Below are 24821 nucleotides of genomic sequence, written 5' to 3'. Positions count from 1 at the left end.
GAACACTGTAGGCAGAGGAAGTGTAAGTGAAAAGCTCTGGGTCAGAAATAAACTCGAAGCAAATAAGTTCTTGAAACAGAGACCAATGAGCTTGAACATAATAAAAAAGTGGGACAGTCCTAAGAAATGAGACAGGAGAGAGAGGACAGGGCCAGGATCTGGAGCACTTCCTAAACTTCGGAAATGAGATTACATTTTATCTTGAGAACACCAGGAAACTACTGGGCAGCATTCAGAAATCATATGGCTTATTTTGATTCTCTAGATTATTTTGGCTGTCGTGTAGAAAATAGATTGACCAATGAGTCTCTGACTTCATGACTGCATAGTTAGATCGTAACCACCAATTTCTTTCCCAAATTCAAATGCGAAATTTTATTCACTCAACAAATATTTGTTGATCACTCCACGCTGTGTGGTGGAAATACAGTGGCAAAGAAGTTGCCTCTGATTTTGAGATTCTTACAGTCTGCGGGACTGGAAGCAAATAATCAGTTATAGTTTTGGCTTTATCGATAAAAGTACAGTTGAAGTTCAGTTTTTTACCTAATCTGACTGGAGGATTTGACTACTGAACAAGGACTAGAGAAGTGGAGCCCGTGACTTCCAAAATGAACCAAACGCATTTTACCAAAGGGCCCACCAGTTAGCTGAAGCTCTTATAGTAGTCAGTCCTGGTTTAGTTGAAACAGATTTAACACTCAGTAGAGCTCGCTTACAACTAGAAGCGTATTGGAGATCGCTGACTTCTGATAACTGGACACTCCAGACCTGAAAAGGCTGAGGTAACCTCAGTCTTGGTCACTGAAAGAGTCAGATGGTGAAATTGAGTGCTGGCACGGAAGTTGGAAAGTGAAGGCAACAATACTGGGGGTTGGGGAGACTACAGTCCTGGGTCCCAAGATCCACCAACAAATTCTAAATTCTCTGATGGTCCCTGAACTTCTCATAAAACAAGGAGGCTCCACAATGCACAGCAGATGGTCAGATGAAAGGATCAGTAGACAAGAAAATAAATAAATAATTCATTGTCAACTGACCTACATTACAAGCAATATTAAAGACAGTTCTATAGGCTGGAAAGAAACCAGGGAATACCAGATGGAAACCTGTATCTACAAGAAGAAGAAAGTACACTGGAAGAGTAAATTTATTTTTTCCTCTCTTAATTTTTTTAAGACATATGACTGTTCAAAGAAAAACTTACATGTATTATAGGGTTGATTATTATATACCTATATAATATATAAAGTCACCATAATAATAACCCATAGGCTAGAGAGTGATTGAAACCATATGGTTACCATATTTCTCTATATTATTATATGTGTTAACAAAAACACTATGATAAGTTAAAGATAAATACTGAAATCATAGAGCAGGCACCAAAATAATGTCAATAGGTTTAGCTAAAAAGCCAAGAATCATTAAAATGAAAATTTAAAAGCTATCTCTTAAACCTCATAAAGTCAGAACAAAATAGGAAAAGTTTGAAAAATTATAAAATCATAGTTAAACATAACCATACCAAAGGTTAAATTTTTATAGACTAATTATACCAATTAAAAGATTCACTGTTCAATTGCATTTAATGAAAGACCTAGTTATATGTTGTATATGAGAAATCTAGTAAAAGTATAACATAGCTAGGTCAAAACTCAAAGGACAGAAAAGAAGTGTCACATTAACAGTGGGCTGAGAAAGCTGGAGGGCTTATATTAACATCAAAACAAATGGACTAAAAGACAAAAAACATTATCTGAGATAAAAGGAACATTTCATCAGAAGAACAAAACAACCATAAATGCATATGAGCCCAAGAGCAACGCTTTCAAATACATGAAGGAAAAATTTATAAAACTAAAGAGAGAAAGAGATAAATCTGCAATCACAGCTGGATATGTTAACTCCCTGAGCTAATTTACATTTATGGACTGCACCCAATGACTATAGAATGCACATTCTTTCCAAGCACACATAGAATGATCACCAAGATCATTCACATGCTAGACTAAAAATAAGTCTTAATCGATTTCAATTTTAAATGTTAATATGGATTTAAAAATCAATGATCAGAGCTTCCAGCTTATAGAGGTAGAAAAAGAACAAATTGAATGTGTAAGTAAATAACTTCAAGGGAAACTTAAATATAAGAAAATAATTTAAATGAGAAAGACAACCAATATAGAAAATGAACAGAAAACGAGACAACTTTATAAGTTCTACTTTTTGTCTACCCATTAAAATGGGGCAAAAGTAAAGGAAGCATGAGATTTTCAGCGAATTCCTATGGTTTTGCTGTCTCAGCATCCACTTTGAGTGTAAGTCGGACTTTCTCAAAGCAGAAGCAGAACCTAGTTGCCCTTGACACAGACCCTATTCTGTACCTCCAGGTTGTTCCATGTGGCTGGTCCAGGAATCTACCTTTTACAGTTGCCTTCTGTCATTCACCTCCCCTGTGTGACAGCTAGATACTTCACTTCCCTATGGTCCCCAAGTCCCGCAAGATACAGAGAGCACCTCTGTGTCATAGCGTTAAGTCCACAACATTCTGCCAACACCTCAACCCGACTTTTCCTGGGCAAAGCTCTCCTACAGAGGGGTGTTCTTGGTGGGAACAAATTGGACACAGGTCAGTCAAGAGCCAGAAGGGCATGTGCCAGTATAAGCAAATGTCTTGCCAGAGGGACACCTGATCAAGGGTCAGACACCTAGCCATCAGGCCATTGATCAGGATTAAAAAATACCTGTGAAATGCATGCCCAAAACATCTAGGACCAAATATTCTGGAACCTTTTTAGGGCAGGGCTGAACTTTAAAGCCACTCTCAAGGGAGAGTGGGAAAAAAAGTACAAATATTATTAAAAATGCATATTTTAACTTACTTTTCAGTGGTGACCAGAAAAATTCAGGGACACATTTAAAATAAATTCACAAATTGAAGTTTTTTGGAGTGTCCAATTATTTTAAATTTGTTCTTCAAAACCCCTTCAAGGGAGACTTTTTATTAAACATTTCAGGGATACCCATACTCTGCTTAGCACAAAGGCCATATTCATTACAGTGTGTAGAGTGGAGGAGATGTCTATTTCTGATTCATAACTTACACTAAAGGTATTGACCTGTGTTGTTCCAGTGAAAGTTTCCTATTAGAATCTCCATTTTCAGGTTTTCTCAGAAAGACCCTGAGAAACTTAAGCTGAAATTCGCCAGAATCAAAATATGTGTAGGTTAAAAGATCACAGTTTTCTGCCTATTCCTGTGGGTTCTAAAAGCAGAGGGCAGTGAACATTTTCTGTAGAGTCAGACTATAAATACTTCAGGCACCAGTGCTGACTTATGGGGTCTCTGTCACAATCCTTCAACCCGGCTATGCCATGCACAATAATAAACAAGTAGAATGTGTTTCAATTAAACTTCATTTGTGGTGATTAAAATTTAAGTTTCATGTAATTTTCATGTGACACTCTTTCCCATAACCATTTAAATATGTAAAAACCATTCTTAGCACAAGGAACACACAAAGCAGGTCTCAGCCCAGATTTATCCCACAGGCTGCAATTTGCCAACCACTGACTGAGAAGTCACCTGATAAATTTGTGCTTGTGCTTCTTTGTTGGTCTTCACTAACATATGCTTATATGTTTTACATATATACATACACACACACACACACACACACACACACACACACACACATATGCATGCATATGTATGTGTTTAACACATATGTGCAAAGTTGACTGTGGTCAGATATTCAGCAAATCACATTAACAAAGTTCCGGAAATGTAGCAAAACATATTTAGAAATGCCTACAGATTCCTTTAATCTTCCTAGAATTTCTTCACCCTACTTCTAGACTTAGATCCTCATTGACAAGTCATTTCTTCAGTAGAGTTTGAATTGGAGAAAGAGACTCCTGAACATATTTCATAAAATATAAATAAATAGGCTCTTACATGTGCTTAGTTGAGTCCTTAAATTGAAATTTATCTATTTTACCTTAACATGATAGAATTGACTAGAAATAATGTGTTAGAAACAGTATAATCAAAAGACATCAATTTTAGCAGAACATTTAAAGACCATTAACAAAGGAAAATACTATGTTTGAATGTTCAACATTAATGGCATTTTTAGAGTAATATTTTTAAAAATATTTTTTAGTGTAGATGGACACAATAACTTTATTTTATTTATTTTTATGTAACACTGAGGATCATACCTAGTGCCTTGCATGTGCTAGGCAAGCAATCTACCACTGAGCTACAACCCCAGCCTCTAGAGTAATCTTAATAACTGTTTTGTAATGGGATAATATGTATGATAAATGTTGTAAGTACTACTTTTGACATTTAGTAAAATTTAAGAATCAAGATGAAAAGTGCCACTGAAGACCATCAATAACTTTGATCTCTAGGGGAAAGAAAAAACACAATTTTACAATGAATAGTAGGAAAAAAAAACAGTGTAGTATATTATAGTAGAGAATGCCAATATTTAAGACATAAAATGTAGAGACTGGATTAATTTCTGAAAGCAAAGTATGTAAATTAAAGGAAATGTATCTTCTTTCCATTAGCCAAGCAAAGTAATGTGTTACAAGTGTTAAAACATTGGTGAATAAGACAGTAATAGATCTGTACATTAACGGTCAATTGATTTTCAACAAGTGTGTCAATTTTTCTTTAGCAAATTGTGCTTTGACAACTGAATATCCCATATGTAAAAGAATGACATTGGACCTACCTCATTCCATATGCAAATATTAACTTACAGTAGATCGATGACCTAAATTTAAGAGTGAAACCTATAAAACTCTTAGAAGAAAACTGTCCATGTCCATTTATCAAGTAATCCTACAAATAAATAAATAAATAAATAAAATTTCTTGAATCCTCTAAAGAATATGAAATCTAAAGTCAAAGGCATCTTTAGGGTGGCTAATTGAGTTACCTGACTCTTCAAGACATGTAAAAAGCTACTTTTCCCTAACTGTGAAAGGGAGGGATTCAAGGTTTTTCAACAAACACAATACACTCATCACATCTACATCTTCCAGGGAGTTTCATTCCACAGGTTTCAGAATCTACAGCTCTGATTTTGAAAACTAAAATCCTTTTAAACTAAAAAATTATGAATCCCAAGATGTTTTAACTTCTTTTCAAAAACAAGAATATGAAATAAAAATAAGAACCAGGGATCTGAATCACATCAATGTTCTCAGAATCATCAAAACCTATGTGATAATTATGCTTGAAAGCTACCAAGGGTGAGGACACAAGAACAGGGTCCGAATTTCCAAGCGAACAGCACTGATAGCCAATATATTTATTGTGCCCTGAATACCAAAAAATGTTGAATTCTCTAAGTAAAATGTGAGTTTTTTTTTTTTCAGTGCTTCAATAAGACATGAAAGATAGCCTTGAAAGATAGCCTGTGAGAGATACCCTTAATCTCATCCATATGGACCAAAAAGGAACCAGAACCTACTGAGAAATAAACTTGTCTTAAAATCTTAAGCACGAAAGCAAAATATTTATTGTTGGAAGATATTGTTTCAGAAAGAAAAGACTGGGCTAACACACGGGTTGTGGCCACAGACTCATTCGTTGATCAGGAAGGATTGCATTGGATTGAAAGAGCTCCCTGCTAATCAAAGGAGCTGGAAGACCTCACATGGAGAAGATATTTCAGCCAAGATTTCAAAGAAGCATGCTCGGTACTCAGCAAAGAACAATAGAAAAGTATTCCTGCTGAAAAGAAAAATGCTTCCTGTGCCTAAAAGCAAATAGGAGGATTCATGCTACTGAAAAGGAAGAAGGAAGGTTATGGAAGAAAGGGATGGAGACAGGAAAACTGGCTTAGAGCAAGATGTAGAGTTTTGTTGTTGTTGTTGTTGTTGTTTTGTTTTGTTTTTTTATCTAAGGAGTTTGAATTTTTTTCTAATAAAAACAAAAACAGGGCTTTTCTTGGAGGGGACTTAGATCTGGGCTGGGATGGAATCTTAAGAGTGTATTCAAGGAAACTGAACAGAGCAGAGGTACCCAGGAGGTGCCAATCAACCTGGAAAGAGGGAACAGTTTCAAAAGGGGAGTAGGGAACAAAATTCACACAATAACAAAATGATATGTGATTAAATCATAGCTGAGATGTTTTTAAAAGCCTTTCATTAGTAGAAACTAGTCATGGCAGAGGAAGCTCCTGCCTATGATTCTCCTGCAGAAAAACAGCTGTAAAATCTGGACATAAAAAAAAAGAGCAAGTGCTCAAAGCCCTGGAGACTGAGCAGAAGGCAGGCTTTGGTGGGAGCGCACTCAGGACAGAGGAGCAGGGAGCTGGGCAAAGTGTATTCTGTTTCTCAGCTTTTAGCCCAGAGCCATCTGCAGTTGGTAGGGCTCAGGGGAAGTGGCAAGGGTGATGTAGACTGGAAAATACTTTTTTTGTCCGGCTAGAAGAACTGTAGCTGCTGAAGAAGTGGGAAGTTTGAGGAAAAAAAATTAAAGGTGATCCTCAAATTCTTCTACCCACATCTCTGGTTCATCCCTGAACCACCTATGACCAGACACAGAGCCACTGACTAAAGACAGTATCAGTCAATGACATAAATAAGTGCAAGCTAATTTCAAGGAAGATTAGTAGGAATTATCCAGTTTGAGAAAGGAGATAAAGGAAAAATTAATTAGATATAGCCTCAGGGACCTCTGAAATAACATCAAATGGTCCAACATACATGCAATTGGAATCTCAAAAACAGAGGAAAGAAAAAACTTAGTATAGTCAAGTGTACTTGGAAAATAACAAGCAAAAACTGTCCTTCGTATCTGATGAGAAGAAATTTGTGAATGTGAGATGGTTAATGAATACAAAGTGGAATAAACATGAAGAAACCTGAATTGAGGATTATCTCCAAGTCAAACTGCTAAAAACCAAGGATGGAAAGCAAATCTTTAAAAACTGCTCAGGGAAAATGATACTTTTTATACCAGGCAACGATGATCCAATTCACATCTGACTTTCTATCAGAGTCCAGAGAAAGCGGAGCAATGTTTTTTAAAGTGCAGAAAGAAACGGGGCCGAGGGGTGGGGGTGTCATACTGGACTCTGAACCTTCAAAAATAAAGACAGGTTCAGACAAAGGAAAAGCAAGAGAGGTTCTTGTTACCAAATACGCCAAAGGGAATTCTGCAAACTGAAAAGAAATGATACAGGAGGGAAACTCAGATGATCAGGCAACACAAAGGGACACTGAAAGGGTAAATGTCTGCATGAATTCAAAAGAATATTTCATTCTTTTTAAAAAAGTGCAACGAATGATCTCAAGTATTTGAAGAGACTATAGGATGCTGAAGAATTCTTCAAGAGATTTGGGGGACTCATCAGTGACAGGTGAGAACCTGATCAGAAGAAATTCGCATTGACTTTTAATGTGGCATCCAGGGAACTGTGACCTTTGAATCTCCTTTAAGAAAGAACTTGCCTTTCTTTTGCAAGGAGAACAGTAAGTTGACAGTTTCCATCTGTTGACTCCTTCAGAAGCTTCTGCAGCTTTTATGCTGAAACCATGTTCTCCGTGAGCATGATGAGGACCCCAGGGCTTGGACATTTCTATCTAACACAGAGCTCCTCTAATGGGAAATATTTGCTCTAGAAATCCTACATTGAGTTGGCCAAGACTTTTTTCATATCCACACTGTGGTTGAAAACTTTTTCTTTTATCTTTAGCACAATGTAACTTTTACACTCCTAACTCCATCTAAGCATCTCTTTCCCAGAGGACCCAACTAACACAGTTCTTTTTCTAAAGCTGGGACCCTGCCTACTTTTTAAAACAGCTCTTCAGAGATTCCTTTGATTCATCTGAAACAGGAGGAAGTCAGAGAATGAAGCCTCACTTCTGCCTGGAGAGTGTGAGAAGGGATATTTTGCCACATTCTTATGTACGTGGCCCTCCTCCAAGAAGCACAAGACGATGGCATAGAATTATGTAGTGTCAACGTGGTGTAATTGGCACAGTAAAGATCACATCTTTTGTCATGGCTCTCCTGGCCTTGCAAAGAGATGAGATCAGTATTCAAACCTTAATAATAAAAATTCACAACAGGTATTTGCTGAAATAGACCTGGCACTTGGAATAAATTCAAGCTATTTATATTTATTGTCATAACACATCATTCATGGAAAAGAAGAGAATTTTATGCTCTTTTTTTATTACTGTACTAAAATAAGTATGTAACAATTATACACAGGTAAAAGTGATGGGAATAAAAATGTAAGAATGAGGCAAATTTCTTAGGTGTCACTCGCCTCAAGAGAATCCTGGAATCAAAAGGAGGTACTTTTAATAAGAAAGAAAAGCACAATTTTGAGAATAGAAGCAGATGAAAAAGTTTGCACTTTTTCAAAAGGATAATATTGATCTCCAAAAACAAGCTAGTGATGCATTTCACACTTTGCTATTCAGAAAGCTGAAACTTAGAGGACAGTGAGAAGTTATTCAGTATAAGGAAGAGAACACAGGCCTGGACCTGGAACCTGCTGGCTCTGCTTGTTCTCTGTGTTCATGGGCTCATAACTCAATAGCCTCATCTGCATAATGGGCAGAAAAACACAGGGCAGGAACACTATGCAAATGGGAGGTAAGAAAAGGATAAAACCACCTATTACAATAACTGACTTCCAAAATTACTCCCAGATGGTAACATGATCAGTTATATTAGCTGTAAACAGGGATGACCTGCCGTCCCTCTCCTGTTCCCAACCCAGAAATCCGCATTGACCAAGAAAGTGACAGTGGGCTATAGAACTTGAAGGACCCTTTTCTGGGTCCAAGGAGTTGCATCAATCCCCTCAGAGCAATAATCAAAGCTGCAGGAGCTGCAGCAAGCAACTTCCCTATAAGGAGGAGGTATGTTGACTGTCAAGTTCATCTTTGAAAACAAAGGGAGAGAGAATTAGAAAAGAAGAAAGAGCAAAGCACCCTGAGAAAATATCAGAAGGATAAGGAGTCAAGTCACACACAAGCCATAAGACACACCTGATAAAGGACTGGGATCCAAAATATCTTGCCAACACTTTAAACTCACAAATAAGAAAACAAATGACCCAACTAAGAAATGGGCCAAAGACTGACAGACATTGACTGAAGAAGATGGCAAACAAACATGTGAAAAGATGCTCCACACCTTACATCATCTGGGACGTGCAAATTAGAACAGCGATGAGATGCCACTCCACACCCATTAGAACGCCCCAAGTCCAGAATGCTGACGACAGCAGACTCTGGGGGGCACATAGAACAACAGGACCTCTCACTCCCAACCAGAGGCAATACCAAGTGGCACATCTCCTTTAGAAGACAGTTGGGAGGTTTCTTAGAAAACTAAACATTCTTTTACCACACAATTTAGTAATTATGCTCCTTGGTATTTATCCAAAGGAGATAAAAACAAAGGAGTTATTAAAAACAAAAACCTGCAAATGAATGTTTATGGCAGCTTTATGAATAATCTCCAAAGCCTGGAAGTCAGCAAGATGTGCCTCAACAAATGAATGAATAAAGGAACAATGACACAGGCAGACAAGAGGATGTCATTCAAGGCTAAAAAATGAAATGGATGATCAGGTTGTGAAAATACACAAAGGGAACTTAAATTTATACTAGGAAGTGAAGAAACCAATCTGAAAAGGCTGCACACTGTATGATTCCAACTATATGACTTCTGGAAAAGGCAGAATGTGGGCACAGTAAAAAGATCATTGGTTTTCAGAGGATGAGGGGAGGGAGGGAGGACAAACAGGTGGAGCACAGAGGACTTCATGAACAGGGAAGTACTCTGCTTGACGCTCTCATACATGTCCCTAAACATTTGCCCAAATTCATCAAGAGCACAATATCAAGAGCGTACCTTCTGCCCAGAGTGTGGTGGATGCCTATAATTCCAGCGGCTCAGAAGGCTGAGGCAGGAGGATTCGAGTACAAAGCCAGCCTTGGCAACTTGGCAAGACCCTAAGCAACTCAACAAGACTCTGTCTCTAAATAAAATATTAAAAGGACTGAAGATGTGGCTCAATGGTTAAGTGTCCATGGGTACCAAAAAAAAAAAAAAAAAAAAAAAAAGTGTGCACTTTCCTGTGAACTTTGAACTTGGGGTGATTATATATCAATGTAGGTTCATCAGTTATAAAAGATACACCATTCTGGTAGGGGATGTTGAAAGTCGGGGAACCTATGCATGCTGGAGGCAGAAAACATATGGAAAACCTCTGTACCTTTCTCTCGATTCTGCTGTGAACCTAAAACTGCCCTTAAAAATAAAGTGCTTTTGAAATTTAAAACATAGAAAATCAGAAAGGCAAAAGGATTACTGAAATATACATATTTTATTTGAAAAGCTGATCATCATTTAGGGTCTGAAAAGATTAAACATTCTTCGAGGATCTTAGGGACTGCCTATGCATACATATACCCATCCACCCATCCATCCGTCCACCCATCCATCCATCCACCCTTCCACTCATCCATGCATTCATCCACCAATCCATCCTTCTTTTTGTTCACTTATGGAGATTCCTCAGAAAACTTGGAATGGAGCCACCATTTGACCCAGCTATCCCACTCCTCAGTTTATACCCAAAAGACTTAAAATCAGCATACTACAGTGATGCAGCCACATCAGTGTTTATAGCAGCTCGACTCACAAGAGCTAAGCTATGGTACCAACCTAGGTGCCCTTCAACAGATGAATGGATAAAGAAAATGGGGTATATGTATATGATGGAATATTACTCAGCTTTAAAGAAGAATGAAATTATGGCATTTGCTGGTAAATGGATGGAGTTGGAGAATATCATGCTAAGTAAAGTAAGCCCAAATTGAAAATCCAAAGATTGGATGTTTTCTCTGATATGCAGATGCTAATTCACAATAAGGGAGGAGGTTGGGGTACTATGGAAGAATAGAGTTACTTTATATTAAGTAAAGGGGAGTGAAGGGAGGGTAGGGGATATAGGGATGAGAAGGATAGCAGAAGGAAACAGATATTATTACCTCATATACCAATGTAATCTTACAATATGTGTAATCAGAAAAATGGGAAATTACACTCACTTTACATATGATCTGTCAAAATGTATAAATGTATTCTACTGTCATATGTGACTAATTAGAACAAATAAATTTTTAAATGTAAATAAGGAAAAAAAAGTACCTTAACTGAAAAACTTGGATTAAAAAATGTCAGAAACAATGTCATTTTTCTTGACCACTCAGGCCTTATAAAATATGTAGAGCAGGAGCCCCAAACACCAGCTGAGAACCTTAAAAGAATATTAGTCTTCCTAGGCTCATGTTCTAGTTCCATCAGTGTGACCTTGTTCACATCTGTGCCTCATTTTCCTCATCTGCAAAGTTCAGGTGACAACAGTTCCTAATTCAGAGAGCAGAGGATTAAAGAAGATATTTTTATGAAGTAGTTTATAATTCCAGAGAGAGCTCTAATTGTTATCAACTATTAACGTCTCATCAACTATTATGGTTCAAGTAACTCCTGTTTTGTCAGAGAATAAAGATCAGCGTGTTTTAGAATTGTTTTTGAGGGACAAATTTGAACTTGTATGGTTTCCCTTCAACCCACAGCCATCTTGGATTTGCTTCTATCATGGTCTTTAGAGAGAAAGTGAAAGATTGAAGGAAAAGCAGGCAAAACAGTAACTAAGAGGAAGCTGTGGATTAACATTTATCAAGGGATCAGTTTCTGCCTAGCAGAGTAGGACTTCACATTGCTAGCCTGTTCAAATCTTTGCAGTCATATGTGTTAAATGCTATAGTAGCCAAATGACAGATGAGGAAGCCGAGCCTCAGAAAGTCTCACAAACACATCCCAGGCCCTGCAACTAGATATGGCAGAATGGGGATACTCCTGAAATCAAAGCATAAGGGATGAGGGCAGAAGAGAAAACACACTCTGCAACACATTACAGCTGACACGGCACTGTCTATATCTGATTATATTTCAACTTCACAAAAGTTAGGTGAGGTAAGTAAATTTGTGGGCTGGATTTTATAAATAAGGGAATTAGAAACTAATTAAGGTTATATCAAGTGTCCACAATTAAACAACAAAAAAGTAGAAGAACTGGGGTACTCAGCAGATATTTTGACTCCCATCCCACTCTTTCCCTGGCTCCATTCTCAACTGAAGGGAAAACAGGAAGGAATCTGATGTTTGCAACTACCCCACAAAAGAGACCTGGAATTGATGTCTTCTGCAAGTCCTTGATAATTTCTCCTTTCCAAATGCAACCTCAATTATTATAAGGTATTGTAAACTCCATGAAGGCAAGAAAAAAATCTGTTACACTGCTAGTACCTGTCAGAGTGCTGACCTTGAGCAAGAACATGTACATGTGGGTTGGGTAAATGAATGAGTTAAGTAAATTCAGAGAGTGCCATGCCACCAAACCCTGGATGAGAATAAATTTCCTGCTTTGGCTGAGAAAGGCTCACCTATAATACCTTTCAACTCTTCTCAAATAAGCCCTGGTTATATTCATGGGTGCTTTGTGAATACATTTCAGTTTTCTTTTCAGACGTATCATGCTGTTCTTCTACGGAGCATTGTTTTCCACGTCTCGAAAGGTCATTCTCTAGACATGCAGAAAGCTCTTCTTGCCTTCCAGGAAGAAATAGAACATCTTACGAGCACTGACCTGTTAGCCTTGAGAGCAACCCGAGTCCTGCAGCATCTGGGCTGCATCCAGGGAACCACAATTTGGAGGCCTGGTGGATGTCTTTGACCTCCTGCCAGGTCAGGTGATGAAGAATGAAGATTTGCTTTTCAGAGTTTAATTACACAGAGTTAAGTTATTAGCCTTCTTCAGCAATCAATTTAAAATGAGTTTAGTGTGACTCCTAAGGCTAGAATAACATAGCATGGTACACCATATAAAAGCTAATAAATAGCAGAAAAGGGACATTTTTCTTAGGAGAAAAAGAGTGAGTGAGGGAACATAACCCCATGGCGGAGCAAACACACTGGTTCCTTTAGCTTGCCAAATGGGAATCTGAGGTCCCAGGGGGAGGGACTGAGCCGTGGGGTGTCTCCACACTAATGAGGTTTGCCCTAGAATTTGAGGAGACAGATGGATCTGCAGGTTGGAACCCTTCGGCAATCTCTGTGGGAGTTGGCAGGATTGCGGTGGGCCGATTCCTGCCTTTGGTCACTGCCTCCTCTCCTACTTCTTTCTGTGGCTTTCCTAATACTCTGTGCCACCGTCAATATTCTCCCCTGCATACTTCCTTCTGCATCTCACAGCCAACTGCTTTCCTGGTGTCACAGAAATCTCACTCCCCCTTCCTTTCGATTCCCCTTTTCCTCCAGCATTTTAATACGTAACAGCTCCATCTCCATCCTTCCTGACCCCATTAAATTCCTGTTTATTCACAAGTGTTCCAGAATGGGGTCATGTATGAATTAATGAAAAGGAAAGGAAGATACTATTAAAAGCTCTTATTCCTGTGTCTAGCATTCAAAGAGTTTTATGCTGGGAAAAATATGGAACGGAATCCTTCAGTCATTTGAGGACATGAAGGAGTCTTCCTACCACAAATAGCCTTTAGGTCACTGCGATGTCGAAGGATGTGATGCTCTAAACTCAGTGGGACACACGTGGATCTCTATGCACCAGGACAGTCACCAGAGATGATAACTCCCAGACATCGGGCATCATGCTTAGGGACTCTGCTTAGTTATTTTTTTTTAATGTGTAACATTTGTTTATTTAAAAAAAAAAAAAAAAAAAAAAAACAGAAAGATAAATTTTATACTAAGCATGCTTCCAAAAGTTAAACAATTATGTTCTACATGGAAGGTATCATAAAGTAATCAGAATGTTTTCATATATATATGTCAGACTGCACGAGTTAGAATTGAGTGCTACACTTGCAACTGATAAGCCTTTGAGATTGTAGAGGATCCAAATGATGTTGTCACAGTACTATTTTTAAAACACTCAGAAAACCATTTTCTGGGAAATACTCCCCAAAACAGTGTAAGGCCCATTCTTAGTGGAGCTTGAATATTGCAGCTCTCCTGTGAACTATTTTGTCTTCCTGAAAACGTCGTTGGTAGTAGCAGAGTTCCCTGAGGAAGTAAAATATCCCTTTTGAGAATCCAGGAAGTGACGTGGTATTTTCATACAATAAAAATATTAGCCTTAGTGAAGAAGGGAGTTGGGTCACATGCTACAACATGGATAAAACTCGAGCCCATTATGCCAGGTGAAATGAGCAAGTCACCAAAGGAGAAACACTGGGATTCCATAATATGAGGTACCTAAAATCATCAATCTCACAAAAACAAAGCAGAAAGATGGCTGCCAGGGACAGGGGCAGGGGCAGGGGACATAAGGGAAGTAGTAAAGAGAGGCAGAGGGTTTCAGTTTTGCAAGATAATAAAATTCCAGACAGCTACTGCACCACAGTGTACATACACTCAACACTACTGGATTGTGCACTTAAAATGATTAAGATGACAAAATTCATGTTTTTAACCAGAACTTTAAAAAATTAAAAAATGCATATAGTTGTAAAACTTTTAAACAAAAGGAAAACAAGAAAAGGATGAAGTTGGAATTTAGAGCAATGGTTACCTTGAGTCTGGAAGGTCAGGGGAATGAGACAGGCTGGTTGAGGGGAAACAAGAGGATAAATGCAGGCCATTGTCACGGTGTCATCATGGTGAGTCCAGAGGAGTTCCCACGTGATCAAAATTGACTAAGTAATCAGCCGAAGAAGGTCATGCAAGAGTCAAAGATGAAACTATGGAAAAAGTTAAAATTGATGTATGGGTACAGCTCGATCCTTACTGAAAAATAATAGAAAAGAAAGAGAGAGAATTCAGTTTCATCCATCTTCCCTTTTAAAACACTTCACAACTTCTTCATTTAAAAAGCCTTTAAAATCGCTTTCAAGGCCCTGGCCACAGCTCCCTGCATCTCCTTTCACTCACAAGCTCACTGTGGGCGCTTCTCCTGCTCCAGCCCCAGGACACTTGCTTCCTGTTCTCCTGCTCACTGCCTTGTCTCCAGGATGTCAGGTCGCTCCCCCGCGGCCCAGAACACTCGTGCCCTGGCTCCTAAGTTATACTCCTTGCAGTCTTGGCTGGAATCTCCCTCCCACCCTCGGTGAGGCCTCCTCTAACTTTTCTGGTGAAGCTATTCCTTTTAGACACCCCTGTCAAACACTGACCACGTTATGGCTGCTTCAGCGATCCCTACTCTCCCTACTGGCAGTAAGGACATGTCTGTCTCGCTCATCAGTTTCTCAGTTGCTAGCAGGAGAATGGGAACATTGGCAATAGGAAAGGACACAAGGACAGCGAAGTGATAGATCTAGAGTCAGCCTCCAACCGCCTTCCCCACAAGATCACAGAGCTGGACCCACACCTGCATGAATGTCTCCCAGCCATCACCAGCAAGTTGCACAGGCAAATCTACTGACTGTTGCTGTTCCTCCAACAAGCAGGTATGTGCCCTCCATAAGCTCTGCTTCACACTCTCCCTTTGCCTGAGGTGTTCGCCCTCCCCCTGGCTACCTGTATAAGTCTTTGCTCAAATATCCCTTTTAATAAGGCTTTGTATGGTATTAATTGAATACCGAGGTTTCCTCTGCAATTGGTCCTTGAATCCTTCCTTACATGTCTTTTTACTTTTTCCTTAGAGCTTATCATCTAACACATTTTGTTATAATTTTATTATCATGTTTACATGGTCAGCCCCGCTACACTAGAATAAATTTAGATTCCATAAGGCAAGGCATTATTTTTTATTGTGGTGAAAATAAACATCATAAAACTCATCATCTTAACTCTTTTAAAGTGTGTAGCAAAGTAGCATTACATGTATGTATGTTCTTTTTTTTTGACTTTTTTTTTATTGTAAACAAATGGGATACATGCTGTTTCTCTGTTTGTACATGGAGTAAAGGCATACCATTTGTATAATCTTAAATTTACATAGGGTAATGTTGTTTGATTCATTCTGTTATTTTTTCCCTTCCCCCCACCCCTCCGTTCTTGTAAAACAAATTTCCCAAAATTTTTGCATCTCGTAGATCTGATACTTTCTAACTGCTAAACAGCAGCTTCTCTTTTTTCTGCAACTGCTAGCCTTTGGAAACCACTGTTATCCTATGTATTTCTATGAATTTGACTACTTTAGATATGTCATATAAGTGCAATCATAAATTATTTGTCCTTTGGTGATATTTTTTTCACGTAGAATAATGTCCTCAAGGTTAATTCATATTGTAATGTGGGATAGAATTTCTTTCCTTTTTAAGGCTGCATAGTGTACCATTGTATAGATATACCACAATTTTATCTCTTCATCTGTTATTGGATATTCACAGGTTGATTACACATCTAGCTTATTGTGAATAGGAGGCAGGGTATATCACTCGGGGTTCTCCAGAAAAACAGAACTAATTGAGTGTATGCAATTATAACAGAGGATCTATTGTTTTGGCTCAGAAGCTTCATAGTTCACAGTGTTATCTGCCCACTGAAGAGCCAGGGAAACCAGGAACGTTTCAGTTCAAGAAGCTAGAAGCCTCAGAAGGGGAGAAAGAGGCCAACGATGCAGCCCCAGTGTGAGACTGAAGGGCTAAAAGAGCCTGCAGAGTCCCTGGTGCAAGTCTGCATTCAGAGGCTGGAGAAGCTGGAGTCTGAGATCCATGGGCGGCAGCAGCAGAGACTAGCTTGAAAAGGGTCTTACGTGAGCAGGAGAATTATTGCCTCTGTTCTGCTTTTTCTTTTCATCAGCAACCTCAGCTTTGTGCACAGTGCACTCACATTCAGGCCTGGTCTTCCACAATCTGTTTGCTGGCCCGCATGCCAATTCCTCTTATCACACCTTCAGAGAAGTATGCTTCAACCAATTTTCTAGGCAGCCCTCAATCCAGTCAAGTCGATAACCAAAATTAACCATCACTCAGGACTTCTGTTTGCATTGGTGTATTCCAAGTACCTGCAGCACTGTCTGTAACATAGAACATGCTTAATAAAATGGTTTCTTTTTGTGATAAATGAAATATAGAGAGGAAAGTCGAGCACATTTGATAAAACTAGAAATTTCTGGGCAACTTCCCTATCCTTTCCATACTAGGGTCTACTTCTCCCGTGTTCTTGAAGCATCCCTGTAATCTCCTCCTTAATAAATAACTGAGATCCTTGAGCAAATGAGATAGTTAGGGAGCTAGGGGGTCTGACTGGCTGCATGTTTCTTACCCACGAAGCTGAATTTGGGGATGGGTCTTGTTGCTATAGAATAACAGATACAATATCATCACCTTAGCTGGGTAAAGACTTTACATAATCTGAGATTTATGGACTAATATCTGGATGAGTCCCTGGCCTCCAAAAAGAAAAAGATCTAATTCAGATGAGTTCTAGGGAGAAAAAGATTTGCTCCAGTGCAAACTGACCTCTTGGCATGGTAGTCTCTCCAATTTAGGGAAGACTTAGCTGTTGGAGCTATAAACTACATGAATTTCGTCAACCAACTCTAACTTGGTGAGTGGTTAGAGACTGGAATTCTGCTCTTTCCCTAGAAATCCAGGAAAAGGGTTCCCCTCAACCCAGTGACTTCTAAAGAGAGAGGAAGGTTTACCCTGACTTGTCACTTTTCCCTTTAAAAAGAAAATCTTTCCAGTATCTTCATACCTCTAAGATCTCAGTAACAGTTCTCAAAGTAATTACAAAAGTTTGCATGGTTTAATTTTATTTTCCCCAGGAAGTTCTTGGCTATTGAATTCTGCCATCAGATCCAGGATTACAGGTATAAATTATGGGAAAATGAGACAGAGAGAACAAAGTCTAGCAGCCTCACTGAAGGGGCAGGAGGTGGGCTTTCCCTAACCTTCATTTATACACACTGCAGACCCTTGGCATCCTGAAGAGGAGGTTAGCAGCTCTTCAGAAATTTCCAGTTGTTGAATACTCCCGCTGCATATAAACTTCCTTTAAAAAACAGTCAGATATTTTAAATGAAGGATTTCCTTCACATTCTTGATTCTGTGTATCAGGGGAAGAGTTGATTCTGAATCACAGGTCCCTGGAGGACTGTGTTTCTCATGCCTGAGGCATTGCACAGGAGTTGCTGCACATCCTTGACTGGCAAGTCATGCCTCAGGGAAGGACTTCCCTGCCAGGCACCACCTTTCTGGTCACAAAAGAGAGTGCCACCACAAAAATCACACTCACATATCAAAGGGAATTAGAACTCCTTAGAAAGCAGCAAAACCTCATTAGAAAACTCATCTATAAAAGTCCATGTCCATGCACAGCTTGATGCAATAATCAAGCAGTAAACACAATGGCTTTGGAGTTACTTGTATGTAAATTGAAATCTCATTTTAAGTAATATGGGCCAAATCCCACCTGACTCTTTACTAATGACATACAAGTATAAGCAAGGTCTCCTCAACCCAGGGGGTGGTGGTTTGCCAGGCAGATGGGCCTCACAGGGACAATACTGAAGCTGCTGCTTCAGCCTGGCTTCCTGCCCCACAGTCCATTCTCACTTCGTGCTGAGTGATTTTTTTTGAAATCTTAAATCCCTTGAGGGTGTAACTCTTCCAATGACCTTCCATTGTAGTCAGTGGAAATTTCAAAGGAGTGAATTTTTGCCTTCTTAAGTATCTCTCCCTCTCACTCACTATGCTCCGGCTACGCTGATCTTTATTGTGTTTATTGTGTTTCTCCAATGCATGGAGTCCATTTGCAAAGGCCACTGTGCCCAACGCATTCCCTTCCTGCAAGATGTTCATCCCTGTGTCTGCTTGGTTGTCTCTTCTCATCTGAACTCAAGTCAGTTCCACAGAGAGACCTTTACTAACCTCAATTCTCTCCTCACTCTGGGTGACATTATTTCATTTTATTAGCTCCATAGATCAAATCACAAACCATAAATATATTGCTAATTTGTTTTCTCATCTACTACTTATATCCCCCTCCTAGTACATCACTCAGATTTTTCTGCATTGACACATGTAGGCATTCACTAAATGCTGGCTGACTGGTAGAAAAATGGATGGATGGATGGGTGGACAGATGGGTTGATGGGTAGATAGGGGATGTCTGTGCCACCTGTTATTGCCACGGGTACAGTGCCGGTGTGTTAGGAAAGGTGTATATCAGTCTACATAACAAAGAAGACATCACAAAAATGGGAGAGGTCATCTCCTGAGGTGGCTTGGAAACACAGGATGTGATCAGACCACTCAAGAAAAAAAGTGAAATTGAGACAGAGGGAGGAATTTTTTAGGGAATTATTTAACCTCCAAATCTCTGAGGTTTTCTTCTTGTCCCATAGGGATGGAGACAAACCTGCCCCTCATTTATAGGAATGTTCTGGAGTCAGAGATAATACATAAAAGCTTCTGAGTGCTAATTAGCTCTATCTGTCAGGGCACAGGAAGCCAGCAGGTCTGAGTAGCTGATTGCAAGGTCTGTAGCCGAAAATACTTCTTGCCAACTGCCTGGAGGGGCTGATAAGGGAAATGACTACATTCTGTAAATTAACATATTCTAAGCAGGTCAAAAGTCCTGGGTTGTAGAAAACAGTGATAAAGATGGAAAGAAAGGTGAAAGCATCCCCATTTTAGTTACCATGCCTAAGTAATGAAGCTATAAATTCCTTGACAAGGATCGTTGCCTTGGAGTCAGTAGTGGGTGGCAGCTGAGTACAATTTTTAGGGATAAGTACTGGCAAAATTAAGAAAGAAGGATACTTGTATTTATTGTGCTCATTTCTTAGTTCTCTTTCCATTTTGCCCTTTCCCAACTGAAAGATCAATTCCACACAGTTTTCTTTAGCAGCAGAATATTTTTAATTCTGCTCCCTCTTCTGAGGTAGCTTTCTCAGGATGATTTCTCAAGCACCAGATTTCCTTGTGGTTCACAAGAAAAAGCACAGAACTAGACACCAGAAAACACCAGGATCAGGTACTGACTCTTGCTCTGTGGGCATATTAATCATGACTTATTTGGTTGTAAGCTACAGACACCCAAATCAAAGTACCTCAAGAAAAACAAAACAAAACAAAAGCCCAGAAAATTATTGGCTTATATAATCGAAATTCAAGGAAGGTGAATGTTTCAGGCATTACGGAATCCTGAGGCTTCTCAATCACAGCAACCTCCTGGGTTTTCCATCTCTCAACACTCCTTTTTTTTTTTTTTTTTTTTTAAACTAATTCAAATTCAATCCCTTTTTATTTATTTTTTTTACATTTTTCATTGGTTCATTATAGTTGTACATGCAGATGGGATTTGTTGTTCCATATTTGTACATACACACAATACACAATATGACAATGTAATTAAATGTTCTCATATTGACTGCATCTGATAGCAAATATGCCAATGGTTGCCCCAAGCATTTTGTCTTACAACTCACTATCCAAAGGAAGGATCTGTCAATCAATCCTTAGTCCTTGTATCAACACTCAAGGAACCAAAGGAATGTGATCATCTCAAAAGTCAGACTGGCAACACATTCAACACCACGCGTCGACAGGATGGAGAGCAGAGCAGCGTCTCATGAGCACCTGAGATGACATCACCAACACACAGAGAACAGAGATCCACCAAAGGAAAAGGGGTTGATCAGAAAGACACTGCTGTTCCTATTAGTTCCTTATCTGCAAAATAATTGAATTTACTAAGATTATGGATGTGGACATGTTTAGAATCAACAAACCCAAGCATAAATGAAAGCTGGTACTGTCAGAGGAAACATTCCTGCTTTGTGATTCTAGAAACTGCTAAAGTTGGCTTGATTGCCATTGGAATGGAGTAAAATGGGCAACGTGGGTAAGGGCTCTTCAGGTATCTGGCGTGAAGTCAATGCCCAATGCTAATGTTTTCTTCTTTATGCCACATAATGTGCAATTTGTCCTAAGTTTCACCTGATGACTAAAACCTAAGGATTGGAATTAGTCCTTGTTCCTGCCAAATGGCAAAGACAGCTGGGCATGAATGGATAAAATTGCCAAAATTAAACTTACTTTTTTCTTTATGTCTCTTCCTCTTCTTTCTCACTCCTTATACACTTTTTGGGGGGGTGGGATGAGGAGGGTATTTTGCAAAATTAAATTCATGCATATTCTCTTAACTAAGCGCATTCACATATACTGTTGTGCTGTTGGGCTGTTGTGAATTGTTTAGCACATGAAGTGTAAGTGTAGCACATTAATATTAGTTGTGTGACTCATGCTTATGACTTGGACAATAATAACCATTGGGATAGCAGATGCCAGTACCGTGGCACAAACACTTTGAATAGAGCCCCTCATATGAACTGCTGCCCTTCCTCAGCATGTCTTCCTCCAGGCCGAGCCCTGTCACAATAGGAGGGCAAAGTGATATGGTAACTGCTGAGGTCATGGGCATCTTGTATAATCTCTTACTTGTATGTTACATTTTCAGTGAAGAATGGCTTCTTTGCCAGCAGTTTCTAGAGAGATCCAAGAAGGAGTGGCCTCAGACAATAGCTGCAGGCAGTGGCACTGAGATGGGGTACGAGGAACACTATGCTAAAATCAAAGCACCTGAGCTCTCACCTGGCTCTCTTGCTGACTTGCTTCATAACCTTGGATCAGGTGCTTGATTGTTCTCATCATGACAACTTGCTGATTTTGGAGGTGACATTTTTCAGTTTGGGTTTCACCATTCTTCTGGGAACCAGCCCCTATCTGGAGCCAGGACCCCTGTCCTGGAGCCAGGGTCCATGGTTGTTGGGTCCTCTCGTTCACTTCCCCTAAACTTCATACTCCTAGTTTCAGAACAGGAAGTTCAACAGTGGCAAGTGCACTGCTCCTTCCCATGTATGCACACACATCTCAAACAGCTTCTTTAGTTGACATATCAAAACTATCTCACTGGGAAGATTTTTGGACGTGACCATGAACACTGCTATGCTAACTCCATAGAAGATAATCATTGTAAATCCGGAGAACAGAGACAGAGTCCTAAACATTATTCCCTTGACTCCATAAATATATAAACTAGTCTTTGTTTTTTTTCAGTTCTTTCTTCCAAGTTTGATCCTTTTTCTATCTCCCACAAATCTACATGGTGACTCAAGGTTAATTTCTACTTATAGGTAAATCTGATTCACTCAAATACCACTGAACTATATTCCCAAGAACCTATTTTGTCTTTCTGTCCACATATGTAAAACAGCATGTTTCTATTTCTTTACTAGATATAAGTTTGAGAGCAGATGTCCTCTTTTGTTTATTTAAGAAACCCCAACCTTTAGCATACTGAGTAATACATAGAAAATCAGTCAATAATCAAATTAGTACATATATAAGGAAATGAAAAATTTTTGAAGAACTGAGTGGTATTTGGTGGTGAAATTTATATAAGAAGCATTTCTGGAATTTATCATTTATATTTAGGGTGGGTTTCCATTCATCTTTTTACAATGCCATCCACCAACCAATTGCAACCAATTCTACATTGGTTACTACCTCATTGTCTTATATATATGGAAGAAAATCCCGTTCTGAATTATTCAAAATTCAACTTGTTAGGCACAAGTTGATTGTGAAATCTTAGCATACAGGCATATGGATAAATAGCTCCTTATATTCAGCACAATTGCACAGGAGTGGTTTGGTTTATTTGAAGTACATGACTAGAGGCAGGAGATTACAATAGCAGGAAGGAAGAAAGAGGTCCCACATGACTAGGGAGCTGGAAGTAGCTGAGATCTATTCAGAGCATAAATCATTGGTAAACAGAGTCACAGAATTAAAAAGAATGTGATGGTCAGAATTTGTTAAAAGTAGTTTGGAGTTAGTATCACCCTTCCCATTTTGAAGATTAGGAATTTAGAGATCAGAGAGGTGAGGTGCCTGGTTGGTGGTCCTACTAGTAATATGGGATTCTGATCCCAAATTCAAAGAGAGTTGAGGATGTAAGCTTAACAATGTGTGGTAAAGGTCAGAGGCCATTAAAGATGGTCATCGGCTATGAATGAATGGAGAGTCAGGTTGTCTGAGAATTTTAGAAGATCTCAGGGAGCTCTGATTTTTTTTTTATTGTAAATAAATGGGATACATGTTGTTTCTCTGTTTGTACATGGCGTAAAGGCATACCATTTGTGTAATCATAAATTTACATAGGGTAATGTTGTTTGATTCATTCTGTTATTTTTTCCCTTCCCCCCCACCACTCCCACCGCTCTTTTCCCTCTATACAGTCCTTCCTTCCTCCATTCTTGCCCCCCTCCATAACCCTAACTCTAACCCTAACTCTAACCCCTCCCATCCCCCATTATGTGTCATCATCCACTTATTAGCGATATCATTCGTCCTTTGGTTTTTTGAGATTGGCTTATCTCACTTAGCATGATATTCTCCAATTTCATCCATTTACCTGCAAATGCCATAATTTCATCATTCTTCATTGCAGAGTAATATTCCATTGTATTTATATACCACAGTTTCTTTATCCATTCATCAATTGAAGGACATCTAGGTTGGTTCCACAATCTGGCTATTGTGAACTGAGCAGCTATGAACATTGATGTGACTGTATCTCTGTAAGATGCTGATTTTAAGTCCTTTGGGTATAGGCCAAGGAGTGGGATAGCTGGGTCAAATGGTGGTTCCATTCCAAGTTTTCTAAGGAATGGAGATTCCTTAGAATCTTTCCAGAGTGGCTGCACTAATTTGCAACCCCACCAGCAATGTATGAGTGTACCTTTCTCCCCACATCCTCGCCAACACCTGTTGTTGCTTGTATTCTTGATAATCGCTATTCTAATTGGGGTGAGATGGAATCTTACGGGGGTTTGGTTTGCATTTCTCTTATTACTAGAGATGTTGAACATTTTTCCATATGTTTGTTGACTGCTTGTAGATCTTCTTCTGTGAAGTGTCTATTCATTTCCTTAGCCCATTTGTCGATTGGATTATTTGCATTCTTGGTGTAGAGTTTTTTGAGTTCTTTATAGATTCTGGAGATTACTGCTCTATCTGAAGTATGATTGACAAAGATTTTCTCCCACTCTGTAGGCTCTTTCTTCGTATTGCTGATAGTTTCCTTTGCTGAGAGAAAGCTTTTTAGTTTGAATCTATCCCAGTTATTGATTCTTGCTTTTATTTCTTGTGCTACGGGAGTCCTGTGAGGAAGTCTGGTCCTAAGCCGACATGTTGAAGCTCTGGACCTACTTTTTCTTCTATAAGATGCAAGGTCTCTGGTCTGATTCCGAGGTCCTTAATCCATTTTGAGTTTAGTTTCGTGCATGGTGAGAGATATGGGTTTAGTTTCATTCTGTTGCATATGGATTTCCAATTCTCCCAGCACCATTTGTTGAAGAGGCTATCTTTTCTCCATTGCATATTTTTGGCCCCTTTGTCAAGTATGAAAAAATTGTATTTATTTGGGTTTGTGTCCGTGTCCTCTATTCTGTACCATTGATCCACCTTTCTATTTTGGTACCAATACCATGCCGTTTTTGTTACTATTGCTTTGTAGTAGAGTTGAAGATCTGGTATTGCGATACCCTCTGCTTCACTCTTTCTGCCAAGGATTGCTTTAACTATTCTGGGTTTTTTATTTTTCCAGATGAATTTCATAATTGCTTGCTCTATTTCTGTAAGGTACATCATTGGGATTTTAATTGGAATTGCATTGAATCTGTATAGCACTTTTGGTAGTATGGCCATTTTGACAATATTAATTCTTCCTATCCAAAAACATGGGAGATCTTTCCATCTTCTAAGGTTTTCTTGAATTTCTTT

The sequence above is a fragment of the Sciurus carolinensis genome, chromosome 6 (genome assembly GCF_902686445.1).
Source record: "Sciurus carolinensis chromosome 6, mSciCar1.2, whole genome shotgun sequence".
In the NCBI taxonomy this organism is placed as follows: domain Eukaryota; kingdom Metazoa; phylum Chordata; class Mammalia; order Rodentia; family Sciuridae; genus Sciurus; species Sciurus carolinensis.
The sequence above is the reverse complement of the archived record's forward strand: the minus strand, read 5'-3'. Positions refer to the sequence as shown.